The sequence below is a fragment of the Triticum dicoccoides genome, chromosome 1A, assembly GCF_002162155.2.
Source record: "Triticum dicoccoides isolate Atlit2015 ecotype Zavitan chromosome 1A, WEW_v2.0, whole genome shotgun sequence".
Taxonomy (NCBI): Eukaryota; Viridiplantae; Streptophyta; class Magnoliopsida; order Poales; family Poaceae; genus Triticum; species Triticum dicoccoides.
The window spans coordinates 172524591-172549408 of record NC_041380.1 but is presented as its reverse complement, the minus strand read 5'-3'; the positions used below and the strand labels follow the sequence as shown (position 1 = coordinate 172549408).

Here is a 24818-nt window from a genome sequence, read left to right as displayed (position 1 = left end):
TGCAGGCCTCCTAATTCAAAATTCATAAAATTCTGAAAACAAGTCAGATATGCATGAAGGCATAACACATATGTGTGTAAATTTTTAGGGCACAATACGTGTGTGTAAGTTTTAAGGGCAAAATATGTCGATATGATGGCTGCGCAAAAAAGAAAGAAACAAATCAGAGGCTTTTTAACACATGATATTATACATACTCCTGTTGGAATAGTTGAATAGAGATAGGACTCCGGGCAAATACCCTTTGGCTCTCGCATGTATATACACCCTATATGGGATATTTTTTAAAAATAATTAAACAAAAAGTCAAAATGGTTCAAAAGTATTTTTAGATTAAACTTGACTTACTTGCGCACTAGTATATAAGTTTTCACCAAAAAAGAACCAACGTTGACTTCACAGCGAAAAAGACAAAACTTATTTGCTATTATAGGTCACTATTCACGCTATTTTGACAGAAAATTTGTCTTTTTTGAAAAGAAGTCAAAGAGGAATTTTCCTTTTGTGAAACTTTTCTCACTAGTACAATGAAAGGTCATGTTTATTTCAAAAATATTTTCAGAAATTTTTGACTTTTTATTGAATTGCTAATTTTTTTTCCATATAGGGTACATATGTACCGAGAACCAAACGTTCCCCTCCTAGGACTCCTCGTGTTTAAACTTGTACTCTTTCTCTATCTCTTCTGTTGTCCAACCCCTTCCCATTTCTGTAACCGACCTTCTGTAAATGATCTCTTCGATCGATCATCTTGTAAGCCACAAGATTATTGATGTAAATACAAGTGCGGCCCGAGCAAAGGGTTCTACGCTTCCCAATTATTCTTACATGGTAATCAGATCATCTTCTTCCTAGAGATCAAAAGGAGATCGCATCTAGCTTTAACCCCACCTAGCCATGACCACCGCTTCCACCCAATCCAGCACCATGAGGGCGCTCTCCACGTCCGTTGCCTCCTCATCCACCTTCGCACCATCCTCAATGTCCACCTCCCATACCATGTCCATCGGATCACCTCCCCAAGAGACGCTCACGAGGAACAATTTCCTCATGTGGAAAGCCATCGTGCTGCCCCAAATCAAGGGCACATAGATGGGACACCACCTCGATCCGGAGAGCCAAGCGCCGCTAGAATTTCTCACCATCACCAAAGATGGAAAAGGGGAGCAGATCGCCAACTTCGCGCGCGTCCTCTGGTATGCACAACAGCAACAAGTACAAGGTTTTTTTATGGGTTCTCTCTCTCGCGAAATCCTTGCACATGTGGTCACTCTTCAGACGCTGGCGGAGGTATGGGCGGCGATCCATGCCACGTTTGCTGCACAAACCCAAGCTCAAGCTATCAACACCTGCATCGAGCTCACAAACCTCAAGAAGGGAAATCTGACTATGGCGGAGTATCTTGCCAAAATCCAGATGCTTTCAGATGAGATTGCCAGCTCCGGAGCAGCGCTAGGCAGCGCTGAGATCGTCTCCCATGTCCTTGGTGGTCTCGACCTTGACTACAACCTGGTTGTATCAGCACTTGCGGCTCGGGTAGAGCCCGTGACTGTCCAGGAGCTCTACAACCAGCTACTGAGCTTCGATGCCCGCCTAAATCTTCTCCACGGTATGAACATCCGCCAGTCCTCCATTAATGAAGTGTCCTGTGGTCGCGGAGCATGCCGTGGGCATGGTCAGGGGTGAAACCGCAACAGCAGTAGCAGCGGAGGGCGTGCCCACAGCAATCAGGGCAGTAACAACCAGTACTATGGCAGCGGCAACAATCAGGGCGCGCGTACTGGTGGGGGCGGCTACACCAACACAAACGCCTCTGCTAGATACGCCAACAATAACTCTGCTGGTGGATCTTCTTCTTCCAACCAGGTTCGGTGCCAACCTTGCAAAAAACTGGGCCATGAAGTCTTGGATTGTTGGCACCGTTTTGATGAGGATTATGTGCCTGATGCCCGTCATGTACCAGCTGGAATCAGGAAGCAAGGTGGAGATGCAACCATCTGGTACGCGGGCTCTGGAGCTACGGATCATGTCACCAATGAACTTGAGAAACTAGCCATGAGAGAGAAGCACATCGGCAATGATCAGATTCACACCGCTAGCGGTGCAGGTATGGAAATTTGTCACATTGGTGAAGCATCTATTAGTTCCCCTACTTTTAAACGTGATTTAGCTTTAAAAGATGTCATTCATGTTCCTCAAGCCGACAAGAATCTAGCATCTATGTCTCGTTTAACTGTTGATAATAATGTCTTCTTTGAAACTCATCCGACGTATTTTTTTTTATCAAGGATCGGGCAACGAGGGAGCTTATCCACCACGATAGATGCATTGGAGGCTTGTACCCCATCACATCCGGAGCACTTAGTCGAAAGCGTCGTCATCAAGTTCACTCCATCGTCAAGCCCTCCTTGGCGAGATGGCATCAAAGATTAGGACATCCTTCTTCGATCATAGTTAGGCAAGTAGTGAATAAAGACAATCTTCCATTGACATCCCATCAACATATTGAGTCTGTTTGTCATGCTTGTCAATGTGCAAAAAGTCACCAACTCCCCTATCCTAGGTCAAATAGTGTGTCTCATGCTCCGTTGGAACTTAATTTTAGTGATGTATGGGGTCATGCAAGAGATTCTTTTGGTAGAAAAAAATATTATGTTTGTTTTATCGATGATTATAGCAAATTCACTTGGATATATTTTCTTAAGTTCAAATATGAAGTTCTCTCTATCTTCCAAGAATTTCAGAAGCTTTTTGAACATCACTTTGACAGAAAAATTCTCTCAATACAAAGTGACTGGGGTGGAGAGTATGAAAAACTCAGCTCCTTCTTTCGCAATATTGGAATTCCTCATCATGTTTCTTGCCCTCATGCTCATCAACAGAACGGCTCTGCCGAATGTAAGCATCAGCATATTATTGAAGTAGGTCTATTCCTCCTAGCTCATGCATCAATGCCATTAAAATACTGGGATGAAGCTTTCATTACTGCTACTTATCTTATCAATCGTCTCCCCAGCAAAGTCATTGGCAATACTACTCCTTTGGAAAGATAGTTTCATCAAAAGCCTGATTATAATTCTCTCAAAATCTTTGGGTGTGCTTGTTACCCCAATCTTCGTCCATATAATAGACACAAACTTGAGTTTCGTTCCACTTAGTGTGTTTTTCTTGGCTACAGTAATCTTCATAAAGGGTACGGGTGTGAATTAAATAATGCTGATCATCTGACTAGTTCCAAAGAAAATTTTAATCTTGATGCTAAGTGTGCGGATTCAGGGTATGATTTTATGCAAGAGGGTAAAAACAAGACTGTCACTGGATCCCAGGCTGATTCAGACGACAGCAGCGGCGCATTATCCGAGGAAAACCCTCGCATCAGTGTGGCAGGGCTGGCAAACGCGCGATCCCAGAAGGATCTCAGTGCGCTGCATGCGCCAAGCCCACTGGTGGCCGATAGCCCCAGCAGTACGGGCCGGTGCGGCTCTCCGTGCGCCACGTCCACATGGGATGGGCCATCGAGTGACAAAACAACATGCGCGGGGCCCAGCTCGATTGTATCAGCTCGCCAGACCGAGCGGGAGGTCATCGAGGGTGCCACACGACGTCTCCCTGCTGACGCAACGATCGCGAGGGGGATTGCCTCAGATCAGGAACTGCCTGATACAGCAGATCCAGCGGGATTCTCTATTGCCTCGGATCAGGAACTGCCTTATACAGCAGATTCAGCGGGATTGTTTGTGAACAAGAATTCTGGTGTAGAATTAATAACCACTCAAGCCAGTGAACCTGAAGTTCCACGTCGACATACTAGATCTCAATCTGGTGTATCAAGGAAAAAGTGTACAAAGATGGTAATATAAGGTATGCTATAATAAAACGTGCCTTTCTTACTAGTATGGGTGAACCAACTCATTTGCATGATGCACTTGCTAATAAAGATTGGAAGGGAGCCATGGATGATGAATATGAAGCACTCATGAGAAATAAAACATGGCATTTAGTACCACTAGAAAAAGGCAAGAATATCATAGATTGTAAATGGGTGTACAAAATCAAGAGAAGGTCTGATGGAAGCATAGACAGATATAAGGCTAGATTGGTTGCAAAAAGGTTTCAAGCAAAGGTTTGGTATTGATTATGAAGATACTTTTAGCCTTGTTGCTAAAGTAGCTACTATTCGACTTGTGTTGTCTATTGTTGTTTCCAGAGGTTGGAGCCTAAGGTAGCTAGATGTTCAGAACGCATTTCTGCATGGTGTTCTGGAAGAAGAGGTTTTTATGCGGCAGCCACCAGGTTATGAGAATATAAGCACACCTCATCTTGTTTGCAAGCTAGACAAAGCTTTATATGGTTTGAAACAGGCCCCAAGAGCCTGGTACTCAAGGTTGAGCACACAGTTACAACAACTTGGGTTTACACCATCTAAGGCAGATACCTCATTGTTTTTCTACAAAGGGTAATGTCACTATATATGTTCTGGTATATGTTGATGATATTATTGTTGCTAGTTCAAGTCCAGATGCCACCACTTGTTTGCTCAAGGATTTAAAGATGTAGTTTGCCCTTAAAGATTTGGGAGATCTTCATTATTTTCTTGGTATAGAGGTCAAACACGTAAAAGATGGTATACTTCTATCACAGGAGAAATATGCACATGACATACTCAGGAGAGTAGGATTGGAGAACGGCAAACCTGTAAGTACACCAATCTCCACTTCAGAAAAACTTACAATTGAAAGTGGAGAAGCACTTGGACTAGAAGATGCAACAAACTACAGAAGTATTGTAGGTGCTTTACAATATTTGACTCTCACACGTCCAGATATTTCTTACTCTGTGAACAAGGTTTGTCAGTATTTGCATGCACCTACTACAACTCATTGGATAGCAGTTAAAAGAATTGTGAGGTATCTAAAATTCTAAGAAGGACTTGGACTTAAAATTGTCAAGTCGCCATCTATGCTTGTGACTAGCTACTCAGATGCAGATTGGGCAGGGTGTGCTGATGATAGGAGATCCACAGGTGGTTTTGCTGTGTTTCTGGGGATAAATCTTGTATCATGGAGTGCAAGGAAACATGCTACAGTTTCAAGATCGAGTACTGAGGCTGAGTATAAGGCTCTAGCAAATGCCACAACTGAAGTCATGTGGATTCAGACTTTGCTTTATGAGCTTGGAGTAGAAACTCCACAAGCTGCAAGGTTATGGTGGATAATATTGGTGCAACCTATCTTTTAGCTAATCATGTGTTTCATGCATGTACTAAACATATTGAACTTGATTTATACTTTGTCAGAGAAAGAGTAGCTCGCAAGTTACTTGACATAAAGTTCATACCCACTGGAGATCAACTGGCTGATGGCTTTACAAAACCTCTTACCATGAGAAGGTTGGATGAGTTCAAGTACAATCTTAACCTTGGAATCACTTAGGTTTAGATTGAGGGGGAGTGTTGGAATAGTTGAATAGATATAGGACTCCTCATGTTTAAACTTGTACTCTTTCTCTATCTCTTCTTCTGTCCAACCCCTTCCCGTTTCTGTAACCGACCATCTGTAAATGATCTCTTCGATCGATTATCTTGTAAGCCACGACATTATTGATATAAATACAAGTACGGCCGAGCAAAGGGTTCTACGCTTCCCAATTATTCTTACAACTCCCAGATCATGAATTTTTCTTTTCTGTACAGATCACATTTTAAGGTATTTCATCCTTAAAATTTACACACTTACACATAACATCGTTTTTTACTCAGAGCACTGCCAGACTACATAACATGAGACCGGTAAGTTTGAATCTTGAATTTTCTAAAATTTTCAAGCTCCAGCGAGCTCGAGCACCAAAATGCGTTCTCCATATGTTTGTCAGATTACGTAAGAGCATCTATGTCGGAGGATAGTTAAAGCAGCAAGACTTGGCAACCTCCCGTTGAGAGAGTCTCTAAATCTAGAGAGCCAAAGGGAGAAACAGTTTAAAATATACTATGTAGTAAGCCTTGAAGGGTGAATCACGGAGTTAGATGCCATCGCAATCTAAGAGTATCAAAATTTACAGAGGATGTGAGAGCCACCGAGGGCTAAATGCCCAAGGTTTTTTCGAGAAAACTCCAAATGCCCAAGGGTGATGTAGCTCCCATACACTAGTAGAAAACAACCCATTTGTCTCGGTTCTAGAGGCCCTTTAGCCCCGGTTCTCGAACCGGGACTAAAGGGTCGGAACTAAAGCACAAAACCTTTAATCCCGATTTGCTTACGAAACGGAATAGAAGGGGCTCCATGTGGCCACTGCGGGGCGCCCAGGCAGGAGGCCCTTTAGTCCCGGTTTGTAACACACCAACAGGGACCAAAAGGCATCCACGCTTCAGCAGCTGGCAGGAGCTAGGGTTTTTTTGGTTTTTTTGAATGAAGGGGGAGGGGTTTGGGGGTTTTGGAGGGTTAATTTAGGGGTTTCATATATTGTGTTAGATAGCTAATAGACAGAAGTGTCCTCTCTTTCTCCGTGCTTGGTTGACGCTAGCTACTGTATACATATAGAGAGAACTCGACACGCTAGCTGGTAAGCAAATGAAGGAACCATTAATTACACAAGATCGTCATGAACATATACAAAGAGGAGTGACCTCTCTCTAAGAGATTGGTCGAACAACAAGTTTTCATATACCTGTCCGACGCAACTAGCTACATATTATAAAGTATAACATCTCTTACAATCCCTAACATCTCATGTCTATATCAATTTCCACATGGTATTCTCCGGCTTTATGTATGACGTGGTCAAGAAAGAATCCCGCCAATTCCTCTTGAATTGCTCGTATGCGATCATGTGGTAGGAGTTCATCCCGCATCTGCCAGACCTAATTTAAAGAAGGGGGTCAATACATATATATGAATGGAAATCAACACAAATGATGGTAATAAAATAAAATTGTGAATATTATTGCTTACATACTTGATATTGTTTTTTAGAGTAGCCCTGCAGAGAGGTCGCGTTGTAGATGAACTCATTGTTGGGGAATGTAGTAATTTCAAAAAAAATTCCTACGCACACACAGGATCATGGTGATGCATAGCAACGAGAGGGGAGAGTGTGTCTACGTACCCTCGCACACCGAATGCGGAAGCGTTAGCACAACACCGTTGATGTAGTCGTACGTCTTCATGATCCGACCGATCCAAGTACCGAATGCACGACACCTCCGAGTTCTGCACACGTTCAACTCGATGACGTCCCGCGAGCTCTGATCTAGCAAAGCTTCACGGGAGTGTTTCGTTAGCACGACGGCGTGGTAACGGTGATGATGATGCTACCAACGCAGGGGTTCGCCTAAGCACCGCTACGATATAATAGAGGTGGATTATGGTGGAGGGGGTCACCGCACACGGCTAAGAGATCAATGATCAATTGTGTGTCTATGGGGTGCCCCCTACCCATGTATATAAAGGAGCAAGGGGGAGGAGGCGGCCGACTAGGGAGAGGCGCGCCAAGGGGAGTCCTACTCCCACTAGGAGTAGGACTCCTCCTATTCCTAGTAGGAGTAGGAGAGGGGGAAGGAAAGGGAGAGGAGGAGAAGGAAAGAGGGGGGCGGCTGATACGTCCATTTTGTATCATGCTTTTATATCAATATTTATTGCATTATGGGCTGTTATTACACATTATGTCACAATACTTATGCCTATTCTCTCTTATTTTACAAGGTTTACATAAAGAGGGAGAATGCTGGCAGCTGGGATTCTGGCTGGAAAAGGAGCAAATATTAGAGACCTATTCTGCACAACTCCAAAAGTCCTGAAACTTCATGGATGATGTTTTCCAAATATATAAAAAACATTGAGCGCAAGAACTTCACCAGGGGGCCACACCCTGCCCACGAGGGTGGGGGGCGCGCCCTACCCCACTGGGTGCACCCGCTACCTCGTGGGCCCCCTGGTGGCCCTCTGGTGACCATCTTCTGCTATATGGACTCTTTCGATGGGAAAAAAATCATAAGTCATCTTCTCGGACGAAACTCCGCCGCCACGAGGCAGAACCTTGGCGGAACCAATCTAGGGTTCTGGCAGGGCTGTTCTGCCGGGGAAACTTCCCTCCAAGAGGGGGAAATCATCGCCATCGTCATCACCAACGCTCCTCTCATCGGGAGAGGGCAATCTCCATCAACATCTTCATCAGCACCATCTCATCTCAAAACCCTAGTTCATCTCTTGTATCCAATTCTTGTCTCCATGTCCGGGATTGGTGCTAGTAGGTTGCTAGTAGTGTTAATTACTCCTTGTAGTTGATGCTAGTTGGTTTAATTGGTGGAAGATCATATGTTCAGATCCTATATGAACATTAATACCCCTCTGATTATGAACATGTTTATGCTTTGTGAGTAGTTACTTTTGTTCCTGAGGACATGGGAGAAGTCTTGCTATTAGTAGTCATGTGAATTTGGTATTCGTCCGATATTTTTATGAGATGTATGTTGTCTCTCCTCTAGTGGTGTTATGTGAACATCGACTACATGACACTTCACCATTGTTTGGGCCTAGAGGAAGGCATTGAGAAGTAATAAGTAGATGATGGGTTGCTAGAGTGACAGAAGCTTAAACCCTAGTTTATGTGTTGCTTCGTAAGGGGCTGATTTGGATCCATATGTTTCATGCTATGGTTAGGTTTACCTTAATACTTTTGTTGTATTTGCGGATGCTTGCAATAGAGGTTAATCATAAGTGGGATGCTTGTCCAAGTAAGGGCAGCACCCAAGCACCGGTCCACCCACATACCAAATTATCAAAGTACCGAACCCGAATCATATGAGCGTGATGAAAACTAGCTTGACGATATTCCCATGTGTCCTCGGGAGCGCTTTACATCATATAAGAGTTTGTCCAAACTTGTCCTTTGCTACAAAAAGGATTGGGCCACCTTGATGCACCTTATTTACTCTTGTCACTTGTTGCTCATTACAAATTATCTTATCAAAAAACTATCTGTTACCACTTATTTCAGTACTTGTAGAGAATACCTTGCTGGAAACCGCTTATCATTTCCTTCTGCTCCTCGTTGGGCTCGACACTCTTACTTATCGAAAGGACTACGATAGATCCCCTATACTTATGGGTCATCAAGACTCTTTTCTGGCGCCATTGCTGGGGAGTGAAGCGCCTTTGGTAGGTGGAATTTGGTAAGGAAAAATTTATATAGTGTGCTGAAATTTACTGTCACTTGTTACTATCGAAAGTAATCCTCTGAGGGGATTGTTCGGGGTATCTTCACCCCGACCAGTAGAGCAAAGAGTTTCTCCTCAACCTACTGAACCTACTGAAAATGAAAATGCTTGCTTTGGAATTTCTTTGGGTATGGTAGAAAAACTGCTAGCTAATCCTTTTTTAGGAGATGGAACAAGACATCCTGATGAGCATCTAATACATGTGGATGAAGTTCATGGATTATTTAAGCTTGCAGGTGTACCTGGAGATGTTGTTAAGAAGAAGGTCTTCCCTTTATCTTTGAAGTGAGATGCATCGACATGGTATAGGCTATGTGATGATATGGAGTCTTGGAACTACAAACGATTGAAATTGGAATTTCATCAAAAGTTTTATCCTATGCATCTTTTTCATCATGATCGCAATTATATATATAATGTTTGGCCTTGCAAAGGAGAAAGCATCGCTCAAGCTTGGGGGAGGCTTAAATCAATGCTATATTCATGCCCCAATCATGAGCTCTCAAGAGAAATGATTATTCAAAAAATTTATGCTTGGCTTTCAGGTAACAATCGCACCATGCTTGATACTTCTTGTGCTGGATCTTTTATGATTAAGACTATTGTATTCAAATGGGATTTATGGAAATAATTAAATGCAACTCCGAAGATTGGGACCTCAACAATGGTAAGGAGTCAGGTATGACACCTAGTTTTGATTATGTTAAATCTTTTATGGATACCGATATTTTTTGTAAATTTAGCACTAAATATGGACTTGGCTCTGAGATAGTAGCTTCTTCCTGTGAATCTTTTGCTGCTTATGTTGATCTCCCCAAGGAGAAGTGGTTTAAATATCATCCTCCCATAGAAGTAAAAGTAGCTACACCTATTAAAGTTGAAGAAAAGACTATTACTTATAATGATCCTAGTGTTCCTACTTCTTATGTTGAGAAACCGCCTTTCCCTGTTAGGATAAAGGATCATGCTAAAGCTTCAATTGTGGTTCGTAAAAGCAATATTAAAACATATACACCTCTTGAGCAAGTTAAAGCTGAACCTAATACTGCTATTGTCAAAGATCTCTTGTCTGATAATATAGATGGGCATGTTATTTATTTTTGTAATGAATCTTCTAGAATTGCTAAACCCCGTGATACAGATAAATCTAGACCTGTGGTAGGCATGCCTGTTATTTCTGTTAAAATAGGAGATCATTGTTATCATGGCTTGTGTGATATGGGTGCTAGTGCTAGTGCAATACCTCTTGACTTATACAAAGAAATTATGCATGACATTGCACCCGCTGAGTTAGAAGATATTGATGTCACAATTAAACTTTCTAATAGAGATACTATTTCACCAATGGGAATTGTTAGAGATGTTAAAGTCTTGTGTGGGAAAACTAAATATCCTGCTAATTTTCTTGTTCTTGGTTCCCCACAAGATAGTTTTTGTCCCATTATATTTGGTAGACCCTTCTTAAATACTGTTAATGCTACCATAGATTGCACAAGGGATGTTGTTACTATCGGTTTAGATGATATGACTCATGAATTTAATTTTTCTAAATTTAGTAGACAATACAGTGAAGAAGAATTACCTAGTAAGTATGAAATTATTGGTCTTGCTTCTATTGTCGTACCTCCTAGTGATCCTTTAGAACAATATTTGCTAGACCATGAAAATGATATGTTTATGACTGAAAGAAGGGAATTAGATCAAGTATTCTTTAAATAGGAACCTATGCTGAAAAACAATTTACCTGTTGAAATCCTAGGGGATCCTCCTCCACCCAAGGGTGATCCCGTGTTTGAGCTTAAATCGTTACCTGATACTCTTAAATATGCTCATCTTGATGAGAAAAAGATATACCCTATTATTATTAGTGCTAACCTTTCAGAACATGAAGAAGAGAGATTATTAAAAACTCTGAAGAAGCACCGTGCTGCTATTGGGTATACTCTTGATGATCTTAAGGGCATTAGTCCCACTCTATGTCAACATAAAATTAATTTGGAAGAAGATGCTAAACCAGTTCGTGATCATCAACGCCGTCTGAATCCTAAAATGAAAGAAGTGGTAAGAAAGGAGATACTAAAGCTCCTTGAGGCAGGTATAACTTACCCCGTTGCTGATAGTAAGTGGGTAAGTCCTGTCCATTGTGTCCCTAAGAATGGAGGTATTACTGTTGTTCCTAATGATAAAGATGAATTGATTCCTCAAAGAATTATTACTGGTTATAGGATGGTAATTGATTTCCGCAAATTAAATAAGGCTACTAAAAAAGATCATTGCCCCTTACCTTTTATCGATCAAATGCTAGAAAGATTATCCGAACATACATATTTTTGCTTTCTAGATGGTTATTCTGGTTTCTCTCAAATAACTATGTCAGCCAAAGATCAATCAAAGACTACTTTTACTTGCCCTTTTGGTACTTCCGCTTATAGACGTATGCCTTTTGGTTTACATAATGCACCTGCTACCTTTCAAAGATGCATGATGGCTATATTCTCTGACTTTTGTGAAAATATTTGTGAGGTTTTCATGGACGACTTTTCCGTCTATGGATCTTCTTTTGATGATTGCTTGAGCAACCTTGATCGAGTTTTGCAGAGATGTGAAGAAACTAATCTTGTCTTGAATTGGGAAAAGTGCCACTTTATGGTTAATGAAGGTATTGTCTTGGGGCATAAAGTTTCTGAAAGAGCTATTCAAGTTGATGAAGCCAAGGTTGATGCTATTGAAAAGATGCCATGTCCCAAGGACATCAAATGTATAAGAAGTTTCCTTGGTGATGCCGGTTTTTATAGGAGGTTCATTAAGGACTTCTCAAAAATCTCTCGGACTCTGACTAATTTATTACAAAAAGATATACCATTTGTCTTTGATGATGATCGTGTAGAAGCATTTGAAATACTTATGAAAGCATTGATCTCTGCACCTATTGTTCAGCCACCTGATTGGAATTTACCCTTTGAAATTATGTGCGATGCTAGTGATTATGTTGTAGGTGTTGTTCTAGGACAAAGAGTTGATAAGAAACTAAATGTTATTCAATATGCTAGTAAAACTCTAGATAATGCTCAAAGAAATTATGCTACTACTGAAAAATAATTCTTAGCAGTTGTATTTACTTGTGATAAGTTTAGACCTTATATTGTTGATTCTAAAGTAACTATTCACACCGATCATGTTGCTATTAAATATCTTATGGAAAAGAAAGATGCTAAACCTAGACTTATTAGATGGGTTCTCCTGCTACAAGAATTTGATTTACATATTGTTGATAGAAAAGGAGCTGAGAACCCCGTTGCAGACAACTTGTCTAGGTTAGAAAATGTGCTTGATGACCCACTATCTATTGATGATAGCTTTCCTGATGAGCAATTAAATGTCATAAATACTTCTCATACTGCTCCATGGTATGCTGATTATGCTAATTACATTGTTGCTAAGTTTATACCACCTAGTTTCACATACCAGCAAAAGAAAAAGTTCTTTTATGATTTGAGGCATTACTTTTGGGATGACCCACATCTTTATAAAGGAGTAGATGGTGTTATTAGACGTTGTGTACCTGAGTATGAACAGGAACAGATCCTACGCAAGTGTCACTTCGAAGCTTATGGAGGACACCATGCTGGAGATAGGACTACACATAAGGTACTGCAATCTGGTTTTTATGGGCCTACTCTCTTCAAGGGTGCCCGTAAGTTTGTTTTATCTTGTGATGAATGTCAAAGAATTGGTAATATTAGTAGACGTCAAGAAATGCCTATGAATTATTCACTTGTTATTGAACCATTTGATGTTTGGGGCTTTGACTATATGGGACCTTTTCATTCCTCTAATGGTTATACACATATTTTAGTTGATGTTGATTACGTTACTAAGTGGGTAGAAGCTATTCCAACTACTAGTGCTGATCATAACACTTCTAGTAAAATGCTTAAAGAAGTTATTTATCCAAGGTTTGGAGTCCCTAGATATTTAATGACTGATGGTGGTTCACATTTTATTCATGGTGCTTTCCGTAAAATGCTTGCTAAATATGATGTTAATCATAGAATTGCATCTCCTTATCACCCTTAGTCTAGTGGTCAAGTAGAATTGAGTAATAGAGAACTCAATTTAATTTTGCAAAAGACTGTCAATAGGTCTAGAAAGAATTGGTCCAAGAAACTAGATGATGCATTATGGGCCTATAGAACTGCATATAAAAATCCTATGGGTATGTCTCCGTATAAAATGGTCCATGGAAAAGCATGTCACCTACCTCTCGAACTAGAACACAAGGCTTATTGGGCTATCAAAGAACTTAATTATGATTTTAAACTTGTCGGTGAGAAGAGGTTATTTGATATTAGCTCACTTGATGAATGGAGAACTCAAGCCTATGAAAATGCCAAGTTGTTTAAAGAAAAAGTTAAAAGATGGCATTACAAAAGGATACAAAAGCGTGAGTTCAACGTAGGTGATTATGTATTGCTATACAACTCTCCTTTAAGATTTTTTGCAGGAAAACTTCTCTCTAAATGGGAAGGCCCTTACATTATCGAGGAGGTCTATTGTTCCGGTGCCATAAAAATCAACAACTTCGAAGGCACAAATCCGAAGGTGGTGAACGGTCAAAGAATCAAACACTATATCTTAGGTAATCCCATAAATGTTGAAACCAATGTTATTGAAACCGTAACCCCGGAGGAATACATAAAGGACACTTTCCGGAATGTTTCAGACTCCGAAAAGGAATAGGTATGGGGTACGGTAAGTAAACCGACTCCAAAACAGTTTTTAAGGCAATATTTCTCCGTTTTGGAATATTTAGAAAAATAGAAATATAAGCAGCAGTCCGGAAAGGACACGAGGGCCCCACAAGGGTGGAGGGCACGCCCTACCCTACTGGGTGCACCCCCTACCTCGTGGGCACCTCGTGTGCTCTCCGGACTCCGTTTTCTTACAGGACACATATTTTGGTCGGTGAAAATCCATTATATAACCTCCCGGGGGTTTTGACTCCCGTATCACGCAAAAATCTCCTGTCTTTGTTTCGAGCTATTTTTCTGACAGATCTAGATTATCATGACGTCTCCAAGTGCTCCCAAGGACAAGTTCTTCGAGAAGGTCATCAACCCTTACCTCACGGAGGTGCAGCGACACCCTCAAACCATTGAGATGCGTGATGGGTTGCTACACATCCGTGATGCCGAGGGACCAAAGGGGAACGGAAGCGTGGAGATGAGGCTCGAAGCAATGGAGCAACAAGTTTTCAAGTGCCAGGGGATGGTGGAGCGTGGACTCAACTCCAACTACATGATGATCGCAAAGTTCACCAACAAACACAAGCTGGATGCTGACAACATCGGGGATACCATCTTCAAGCTTCATGAGAAAATCGAGCACCTTCAAGCTCAGATCTATGACCTGCAAAACCAAAACTTTGAGTATGAATATAGATTCAAAAGGATGAGTTTGGCTGCAGATTTGAGGATCCCGGAGACTCGGTCATCCATCTATGATGGTGAGCCTATGCCTTGGAAGAAGGACGACAAGCCTATGCCATCAACAAAATCACCACCGTTTCCTCCAACAAAGAAGGATTGAGTATCTGGTATGGGCACTCCACTTGGCAACTGCCAAGCTTGGGGGAGTGCCCCGGTATCGTATCACCATCACTTTTATCTTTACCGTTTTTCTTAGTTCGATCCTTTTGGTAATATCTTGATCTAGTAGAATAAAAGTTCTCAGTATGATCTAGTTGTGAGTTTTGCTTTATTAGCCCTCTATGTAATCGAGTCTGTGGGCTATATAATAAAGATTAATGTTGAGTCAAGGGCTTGATAATTTTGCCATGATCCTAAGTCAATAAAGGAAAAGAGAAAGAAATAAAAAGAAACAAAGAGATCAAGTGACTCTTATGGAGAGTAATGAGCTCACATAGAAAGATTATGATGAATAAAAGTTATTGAGGCTTCACAAACAATGTTTTGGTCATCGTTGCAATTAATAGGAAGTAATAAAGAAAGAGAGGTCTACACATATAAATATACTATCTTGGACATCTTTTATGATTGTGAGCACTCATTAAAATATGACATGCTAAAGAGTTGACATTGGACAAGGAAGACAACATAATGGGTTATGTTTTCTTACATCTGAGACAAATTATATTATCTTGGATCCTCCAACATGTTGAGCTTGCCTTTCCCCCTCATGCTAGCCAAATTCATTGCACAAAGTAGAGATACTACTTGTGCTTCCAAACACACTTAAACCAGTTTTGCCATGAGAGTCCACCATACCTACCTATGGGTTGATTAAGATCCATGAAGTAAGTTGTCATTGGTGCAAGCAATAAAAATTGCTCTCTAAATTTGTATGATTGATTGGTGTGATAGAAATAAGCTTTATACAATTGTGTGATATGGAAGTAATAAAAGCGACATACTGCATAATAAAGGTCCATATCACAAGTGGCAATATAAAGTGACGTTCTTTCGCATTAGGATTTTGTGCATCCAACCATAAAAATGCATGACAACCTCTACTTCCCTCTGCGAAGGGCCTATCTTTTACTTTTATCTCCGATACTGCAATAGAGTCATGGTGATCTTCACCGTTCTTTTTTACATTTTATCCCTGGCAAGCACAATATGTTGGAAAAATCCTGGTAACATTACCCTTGAGGTAAAACGTTGGGAGGAAAACCTATAAGCCCCTATCTTTCTCTGTGTCCGATTAAAACTCCATACCCATAAGTATTGCGTGAGTGTCTGCAATTGTGAAAGACTATATGATAGTTGAGTATGTGGACTTGCTGAAAAGCTCTTAGACATTGACTCTTTCCTATGTTATGATAAATTGCAATTGCTTCAATGATTGAGATTATAGTTTGTTAGTTTTCAATGAATTTTACGATTCATACTTGATATTGTGATTGAATTATTACTCTAGCATAAGATATCATATGACAAGAATTATATAAGTTGCTGCTCTAAGAATGATCATGATGCCCTCATGTCCGTATTTTATTTTTATCGACACCTTCATCTCTAAACATGCGGACATATTTTTCGATTTTGGCTTTTCGCTTGAGGACAAGCGAGGTCTAAGCTTTGGGGAGTTGATACGTCCATTTTGCATCATGCTTTTATATCAATATTTATTGCATTATGGGCTGTTATTACACATTATGTCACAATACTTATGCCTATTCTCTCTTATTTTACAAGGTTTACATAAAGAGGGAGAATGCCGGCAGCTGGGATTCTGGCTGGAAAAGGAGCAAATATTAGAGACCTATTCTGCACAGCTCCAAAAGTCCTGAAACTTCACGGATGATGTTTTCCAAATATATAAAAAACATTGAGCTTAAGAACTTCACTGGGGGGGCCACACCCTGCCCACGAGGGTGGGGGCGCGCCCTACCCCCCTAGGCGCACCCCCCTACCTCGTGGGCCCCCTGGTAGCCCTCCGGTGACCATCTTCTGCTATATGGACTCTTTCAATGTGAAAAAAATCATAAGTCATCTTCTCGGACAAAACTCCGCCGCCATGAGGCGGAACCTTGGCGGAACCAATCTAGGGTTCTGGCGGGGTTGTTCTGCCGGGGAAACTCCCCCCCGGAGGGGGAAATCATCGCCATCGTCATCACCAACGCTCCTGTCATCGGGAGAGGGCAATCTCCATCAACATCTTCATCGGCACCATCTCATCTCAAAACCCTAGTTCATCTCTTGTATCCAATTCTTGTCTCCATGTCCGGGATTGGTGCTAGTAGGTTTCTAGTAGTGTTAATTACTCCTTGTAGTTGATGCTAGTTGGTTTAATTGGTGGAAGATCATATGTTCAGATCCTATATGCACATTAATACCCCTCTGATTATTAACATGTTTATGCTTTGTGAGTAGTTACTTTTGTTCCCGAGGACATGGGAGAAGTCTTGCTATTAGTAGTCATGTGAATTTGGTATTCGTTCGATATTTTGATGAGATGTATGTTGTCTCTCCTCTAGTGGTGTTATGTGAACATCGACTACATGACACTTCACCATTGTTTGGGCCTAGAGGAAGGCATTGGGAAGTAATAAGTAGATAATGGGTTGCTAGAGTGACGGAAGCTTAAACCCTAGTTTATGCGTTGCTTCGTAACGGTCTGATTTGGATCCATATGTTTCATGCTATGGTTAGGTTTACCTTCATACTTTTGTTGTATTTGCGGATGCTTGCAATAGAGGTTAATCATAATTGAGATGCTTGTCCAAGTAAGGGCAGTACCCAAGCACCGGTCCACCCACATACCAAATTATCAAAGTACCGAATGTGAATCATATGAGCGTGATGAAAACTAGCTTGCCGATATTCCCATGTGTCCTCGGGAGCGCTTTACATCATATAAGAGTTTGTCCAGGCTTGTCCTTTGCTACAAAAAGGATTGGGCCACCTTGCTGCACCTTATTTACTTTTGTCACTTGTTTCTCATTACAAATTATCTTATCACAAAACTATCTGTTATCACTCATTTCAGTACTTGCAGAGAATAGCTTGCTAGAAACCGCTTATCATTTCCTTCTGCTCCTCGTTGGGTTCGACACTCTTACTTATCGAAAGGACTACGATAGATCCCCTATACTTGTGGGTCATCAGCGGCCCCCCTTGCCCTAAACCAATTCAGTTTGGGCCTTGGGGTGCACGCTCCACAATCCCCTTGCTGCCCTCTATTTCCACTGAGGCCCATTAAGCCCCTGGGGGGCTTCCGGTAACCCCCCGGTACTCCGGTATATGTCCGAAACCTTTCTGGTGTCCGAATATAGTCGTCCAATATATCGATCTTTATGTCTCGGCCATTTTGAGACACCTCGTCATGTCCGTGATCATATCTGGGACTCTGAACTATCTTCGGTACATCAAAACACGAAAACTCATAATACCGATCGTCACCGAACTTTAAGCGTGCGGACCCTACACTTCTAGGAAAAGGGCTATAGATGAAATTGACACTAATGGCGCACCAGACATGTGGTGCGCCACTACTATATACTAATGGTGCACCATGTGTTGGTGCGCCATTAGTGTCCAAATACTAATGGCGCACCACACCCACGGTGCGCCATTAGTAACAAGATTTTTTTATCTTTTTTCAAAACTAATAATGGCGCACCGTGGGAGTGGTGCGCCATTACTAGTTAAACTAGTAATGGCGCACCACATCCACGGTGCGCCATTAGTAAATTTTTTAAAAAAAAATTCATTTTTTTCAAAACTAGTAATGGCGCACCGTTGATGTGGTGCGCCAATAATAGTCGCCACTAGTAATTTTTTTCAATTTTTTTATATTTTTTGAAAACTAGTAATGACGCACCGTGGGAGTGGTGCGCCATTACTTGAACTAGTAATGGCGCACCACTCCCACGGTGCGCCATTACTAACTTGGCCCAAAAATTCCCTCGCATGCACCCCCCTTGTGGACCGCCTTTTCAGTTTAAAAAAATATAAAAGAAAATGATGAAAATGTCAGAAAAAAAAGAAAATAAGTTTCCCATGTGATATGTGGTCTAGTTGTTGGGAAAATTTACAAGTGCCTGTGAAGTGAGCTGGTGCTAGGGTTGGATAGAACTCTGAAGTTAAGCGTGCTTGGGATGGAGTAGTGTGAGGATGGGTGACCTTTCTGGAAGTTTGACCACGGAGTGCGATTTGGCCTGGGATTAAGCATATTGACCCGAGATTAAGCCATAGTGACCCCAGATTAAGAAAAAAAAATTGAAAAAAATTTATTACTAATGGCGCACTTCTATGTGGTGCGCCATTACTAAGTCAGATAGTAATGGCGCACCTCTAGGCATACTAATGGCGCACTACAGGTGCGCCATTAGTAAAAAATACTAGTGGCATGGTACTAGTGGCGCACTAGTAGTGCGCCATTAGTAGGCAAAACTGGTGCGCCACTAGTAGGCCTTTTCCTAGTAGTGCTACAGGTTCGAGAACTATATAGACATGACCGAGACACGTCTCCGGTCAATAACCAATAGCAAAACCTGGATGCTCACATTGGCTCCCACATATTCTACGAAGATCTTTATCAGTCAAACCACATAAAAACATGCGTTGGTCCCTTCGTCATCGGCATGTTACTTGCCCGAGATTCGATCATCGATATCTCAATACCTAGTTCAATCTCGTTACGGGCAAGTCTCTTTACTCGTTCCGTAATACATCATCCTGCAACTAACTCATTAGTTACAATGCTTGCAAGGCTTATAGTGATGTGCATTACCGAGTGGGCCTAGATATACCTCTCCGATAATCGGAGTGACAAATCCTAATCTCGAAATACGCCAACTCAACAAGTACCTTCGGAGACACTTGTAGAGCACCTTTATAATCACCCAGTTACGTTGTGATGTTTGGTAGCGCACAAAGTGTTCCTCCGGTAAATGGGAGTTGCATAATCTCATAGTAATAGGAACATGTATAAGTCATGAAGAAAGCAATAGCAACATACTAAACGATCAAGTGCTAAGCTAACGGAATGGGTCAAGTCAACACTACTAGGGAAAACCTTATACACAGAATCTTAGCAGCAGCACGACATAAAAAGAGGCGCTGCTTCTAATTAGTAGCAGCACGGTTACGGAAAGCGCGTTACTGGTGCAAATTTAGCAGTAGCGCGTGATGTTTAAACCGCGCTACTACAAAAAACCACCGACAGTACACAACGACCTAAGTTTACCAGTAGCGCGGCGTCAGGAAGCGCGCTGCTGCTAATGCCATAGTAGTAGCGGCCTTTTTAGTCATGTCGTTGCTGCTAATTTTGAAATTGTCCATACGGTTGGCCCGTTTAGCAGTAGCACGTGATAGGAAAGCGCGCTGCTGCTGCGCTCTTAACAGCAGCGCACTTTTGTTCCTGCGCTACTGCTAAGACGTAGCACCCACCACCTTTTCCACCTCCTCCTCCCCATCTCCTCTCCTCCCTTTCCCCTACCTCCCACATCCTCCCTCTCTCACTCTTCTTCTTCCTCAATACTTCTCCCCCCATTACTCTCCCTCTTCTACCTACCTTTCTCTCTCTTCATTACTCCTAGCTATAACTACACCACCTCCATTAATGCATCTCCTTTCTCTTTTTCCTTCCCCCTCCACTAGTTGAAGTTGTCTCCTCCCAAATTAGGTAGCTAGGTAGATGTAGCATTTAGTTAAGTGACCTATTTGCCCCTAACTAGATCTATCTTTGTCAAGAAGAGATTTGTGCACTTTTGATCTCCCTACAACATCATCTCCACCGTGTGCTCGATCTCGAGATAGAGGTGATTAAAATTTCATGCTTTTGCAAAATGGAAATATGTTTATGTGTGTGTGATATGTTTATAGAAATTTTGTGTGTGGGATGAGTTGACGCCAAATTGTGCTTTTGAGTTGCCTATGTTTTGCCGAAATGTCAATTTACTTCCGTTTCGGTGAATTCCGGGAAAACTCTAGATCTATATATGTCCTATTTTAAGGAAGGTCATGCCGAATTTTTGTATGACTTTGATGAATGCACACATTTTTATAATCAATTTGTTTATTATTACCGTGCAGAGTTGACGATGGTCAGTTGAGCGATGGTGGACAGGTGGTTGTGGTGGGCGGTGTAGGACATGAAGGAAAATAACCTGACAGAGGTTTTATGTCCGTGTCGAAAATGCAAAGGAATAGTTTGGCTCGACCCCCATGACGATGGTCATGTCAAAGCGCACCTGCTCATGACTGGTTTCATGGATGGCTATACTCGATGGATAATTGAAGATGAGGATGACGATGTTGAGGATGCCGACGGGGCAGGCAATGATGACACGGGGCAAGACGAAGAGATGATTGATAATGGCGGCGAGGAAGAGGCCGGACATGGCGGCGGAGAGAACGACATGGACTCCACGCAGCAGAGTTCGTCGGTACTAAGTTCAATCGTGCGGGACCCTCATGTTCAAGCATTGCTTTGCAAGGAGAAGAGTACTGAGAGAGCTGCTTCTAGAGAGGAGGCTAAGCTAGAGCAACTGGTGGTAGACTCGAACACTCCATTGTATGATGGTTGCAATCCTGAGGTGACCCGCTTGAGTTTCACGCTCCAACTCCTGAAGACGAAGGCTAAACACAAATGGACCGACACTAGCCCCGATGAGCATCTCAAGTACCTAAAGGATGTTCTTCCCGCGGGTAATCTATGTCCTAGTAGTGTTGATGAGGCCAAGAAGATCATGTGCCCTCTTGATCTGCCACACGTTAGATACCATGCATGCATCAACGATTGCATAATTTATCGGAAGGAGCACGCGGAAAAAACAAGCTGTCCGGTGTGCAATGCTTCTCGATACAAGAAGGCTGGGAAGAAATGTCCCTAGAAAGTGGTATGGTACTTACCGATCACTCCCCGTCTCCACAGGTATTTTGTAGATCCCAAGGAAGCAAAGCTAACACGCTGGCACGCGGAGAGGAAGAAGCCCGACGATGGAGATGATCCGAAGCTGAGACACGTCAAGGATGTAAGCCAGTGGAGAGCGTTGAACAACTTCTATCGGTATTTTGGATGTGATGCAAGGAACATCATGCTTGGCACGTGTACTGATGGCATGAATCTGTTTGGCAATTAGAACACCAACCATAGCACATGGTTGTGTTTGTATGGATGTACAACCTCCCCCCTGGTTGTGCATGAAATCGAAGTACATTCACATGAGCATGCTTATTCAAGGGTCGGAACAACCAGGAAATAGTAATAATTTGTATCTGGGGCTACTTCAAGAGGAGTTAGACACGTTATGGAAAACACCGGCCAAGACAAGGGACGCCAGCAAAGGCGAGTGAGGGAGTCCTGGATTAGGGGGTGTTCGGATAGCCGGACTATACCTTCAGCCGGACTCCTGGACTATGAAGATACAAGATTGAAGACTCCGTCTCGTGTCCAGAAGGGACTTTCCTCGGCATGGAAGGCAAGCTTTGGCGATACGGATATGAAGATCTCCTACCATTGTAACCGACTTTGTGTAACCCTAACCCTCTCCGGTGTCTATATAAACTGGAGGGTTTTAGTCCGTAGGACAACATATACATCAACAATCATACCATAGGCTAGCTTCTAGGGTTTAGCCTCCTCGATCTCGTGGTAGATCAACTCTTGTACTACCCATATCATCAATATTAATCAAGAAGGACGTAGGGTTTTACCTCCATCGAGAGGGCCCGAACCTGGGTAAAACTTCGTGTCCCTTGTCTCCTGTTACCATCCGGCCTAGACGCACAGTTCGGGACCCCCTACCCGAGATCCACCGGTTTTGACACCGACATTGGTGCTTTGATTGAGGGTTCCTCTATGTCATCGCCGTCAGGCTCGATGGCTCCTACGATCATCGATAGCGATGCAGTCCAGGGTGAGACCTTACTCCCCGGACAGATCTTCGTCTTCGGCGACTTCGCACTGCGGGCCAATTCGCTTGGCTGTCTTGAGAAGATCGAAAGCTACGCCCCTGGCCGTCAGGTCAGATTTGGAAGTTTAAACTACACGGCTGACATCCGCGGGGACTTGATCTTCGACGGATTCGAGCCACTGCCGAGCGCGCCGCACTGTCACGACGAGCATGATCTAGCTCTGCAGCCGAACAGTGCCCTGGAGGCCGCACCCGCATCGGCTCCGACCCTTAATTCGGAGCCAACTGCGTCGATCGAGGATGGGCGGTTGGACGTCACCTCGGGGGCTGCGACCCCAACGACGATTGAGCCAAGCACCAGCCCCGCACTCTGCGAGACTCGTGACTCCAAAGAACCGGACTCCTCTCCGGACTCCGAACTCTCCGCGCCCCTACCGATCGAATCCGATTGGGCGCCGATCATGGAGTTCACTGCCGCAGACATCTTTCAGCACTCGCCTTTCGGCGATATCCTGAAGTCACTGAAGTCTCTCTCTTTATTAGGAGAGCCCTGGCCGGACTACGGTCAGCAAGGTTGGGGTACGGACGATGAAGAAATTCAAAGCCCACCCACCACCCACTTTGTAGCCACTGTCGATGAATTAACTGACATGCTCGACTTCGACTCCGATGAAGGAGATGATGAAGAACCAGCGCCTACTAGGCCCTGGAAAGCCACCTCATCGTATGACATATACATAGTGGACACCCCAAAAGAGGGAGATGCCGATGGAACAGCGGAGGATGACCCCTCCAAGAAACAGCCTAAGCGCCGGCGTCAGCGGCGCCGCTCAAAATGCTGCCAAAACAAACAAGGTGATTCCAGCACGGGAGATAATAATACTCGAGAAAGCGCCAAAGAAAACCCCCTCCAGCAAGATTTAGCACAAGAGGATGGAGAAACCAGCCCTCATGAGAGAGCGGCAGACAGAGAGGTCGAGGACGATAATTATATGCCTCCCTCCGAAGACGAGGTGAGCCTCGACGACGACGAATTCATCGTGCCAGAGGATCTCGTCGAGCAAAAGCGTTTTCAACGCAGGCTTATGGCCATGGCAAGAAGCCTCAAGAAAAAATAGCAACAGCTTCGAGCTGATCAAGATTTGCTAGTCGACAGATGGACTAAAGTCCTTGTGGCCGAAGAGCATAAACTCGAACGCCCCTCCAAGAGCTACCCAAAGCGCAGGTTGCTACCCCGATTAGAGGAGGAAGCACTTGATGCAGCTGACCGGCCACCTCATGGTCGCGACAGAGAGGCCTCTCGGCCCTCCACTCAAGCCGCACCCCGTACCAAGGCACGGGAATACGCGTCGGACTTACGAGACATGTTGGAGGACAAGGCAAGGCAAACAAGATCGATATACGGATCACGTGGGCGCCCCATGGCTCGAGACGGTAACCGTCACGCCAGCCACAAATTCGGCAGGGTCGAACACAGTAGACAAGGCTCATTGGAGCTACGTCATGATATAGCCCAGTACAGAGGTGCCGCACACCCACTCTGCTTTACAGACGAAATAATGGATCATCAAATCCTCGAGGGTTTCAAACCCGTAAACATTGAATCATATGATGGCACAACAGATCCTGCGGTATGGATCGAGGATTATCTCCTTCATATCCACATGGCCCGCGGCGATGATTTCCACGCCATCAAATACCTCCCACTCAAGCTTAAAGGACTAGCTCGGCATTGGCTTAACAGCTTGCCAACAGGATGGCAGTTAATGCCGGATTCAGAGGCTCTAAATCTGGTCAGCGGAAAAAGCCATTCAAAAGGAATCCTAGGGGCCCGTCCAGTTTGGACCAAATACTCGACCGCTCGTGCCAGATACATGGCACCTCTGAAAATCCGGCCAATCACACCAACAGGGATTGTTGGTTGTTCAAGCAGGAAGGCAAGTTAAACGCCGAAAATGAAGACAAGGGGCTACATAGCGATGACGACGAGGAGCCCCGGCCGCCGAACAACAGTGGACAGAAGGGTTTTCCCCCACAAGTGCGGATGGTGAACATGATATATGCAACCCACGTCCCCAAAAGGGAGCGGAAGCGCATGTTAAGGGACGTATACGCGGTAGAGCCAGTCGCCCCAAAGTTCAATCCATGGTCCTCCTACCTGATCACCTTTGATCGAAGGGACCATCCCACTAGCATCCGTCATGGCGGATTCGCCGCATTGGT

At 43.3% G+C, this 24818-nt stretch overlaps 1 pseudogene; it reads left to right on the top strand.

The window, feature by feature from the left end:
* The first annotated feature begins 1449 nt into the window (after window positions 1–1449).
* Window positions 1450–1588, top strand: LOC119296332 (annotated as a pseudogene).
* The last annotated feature ends 23230 nt before the right edge of the window (window positions 1589–24818 follow it).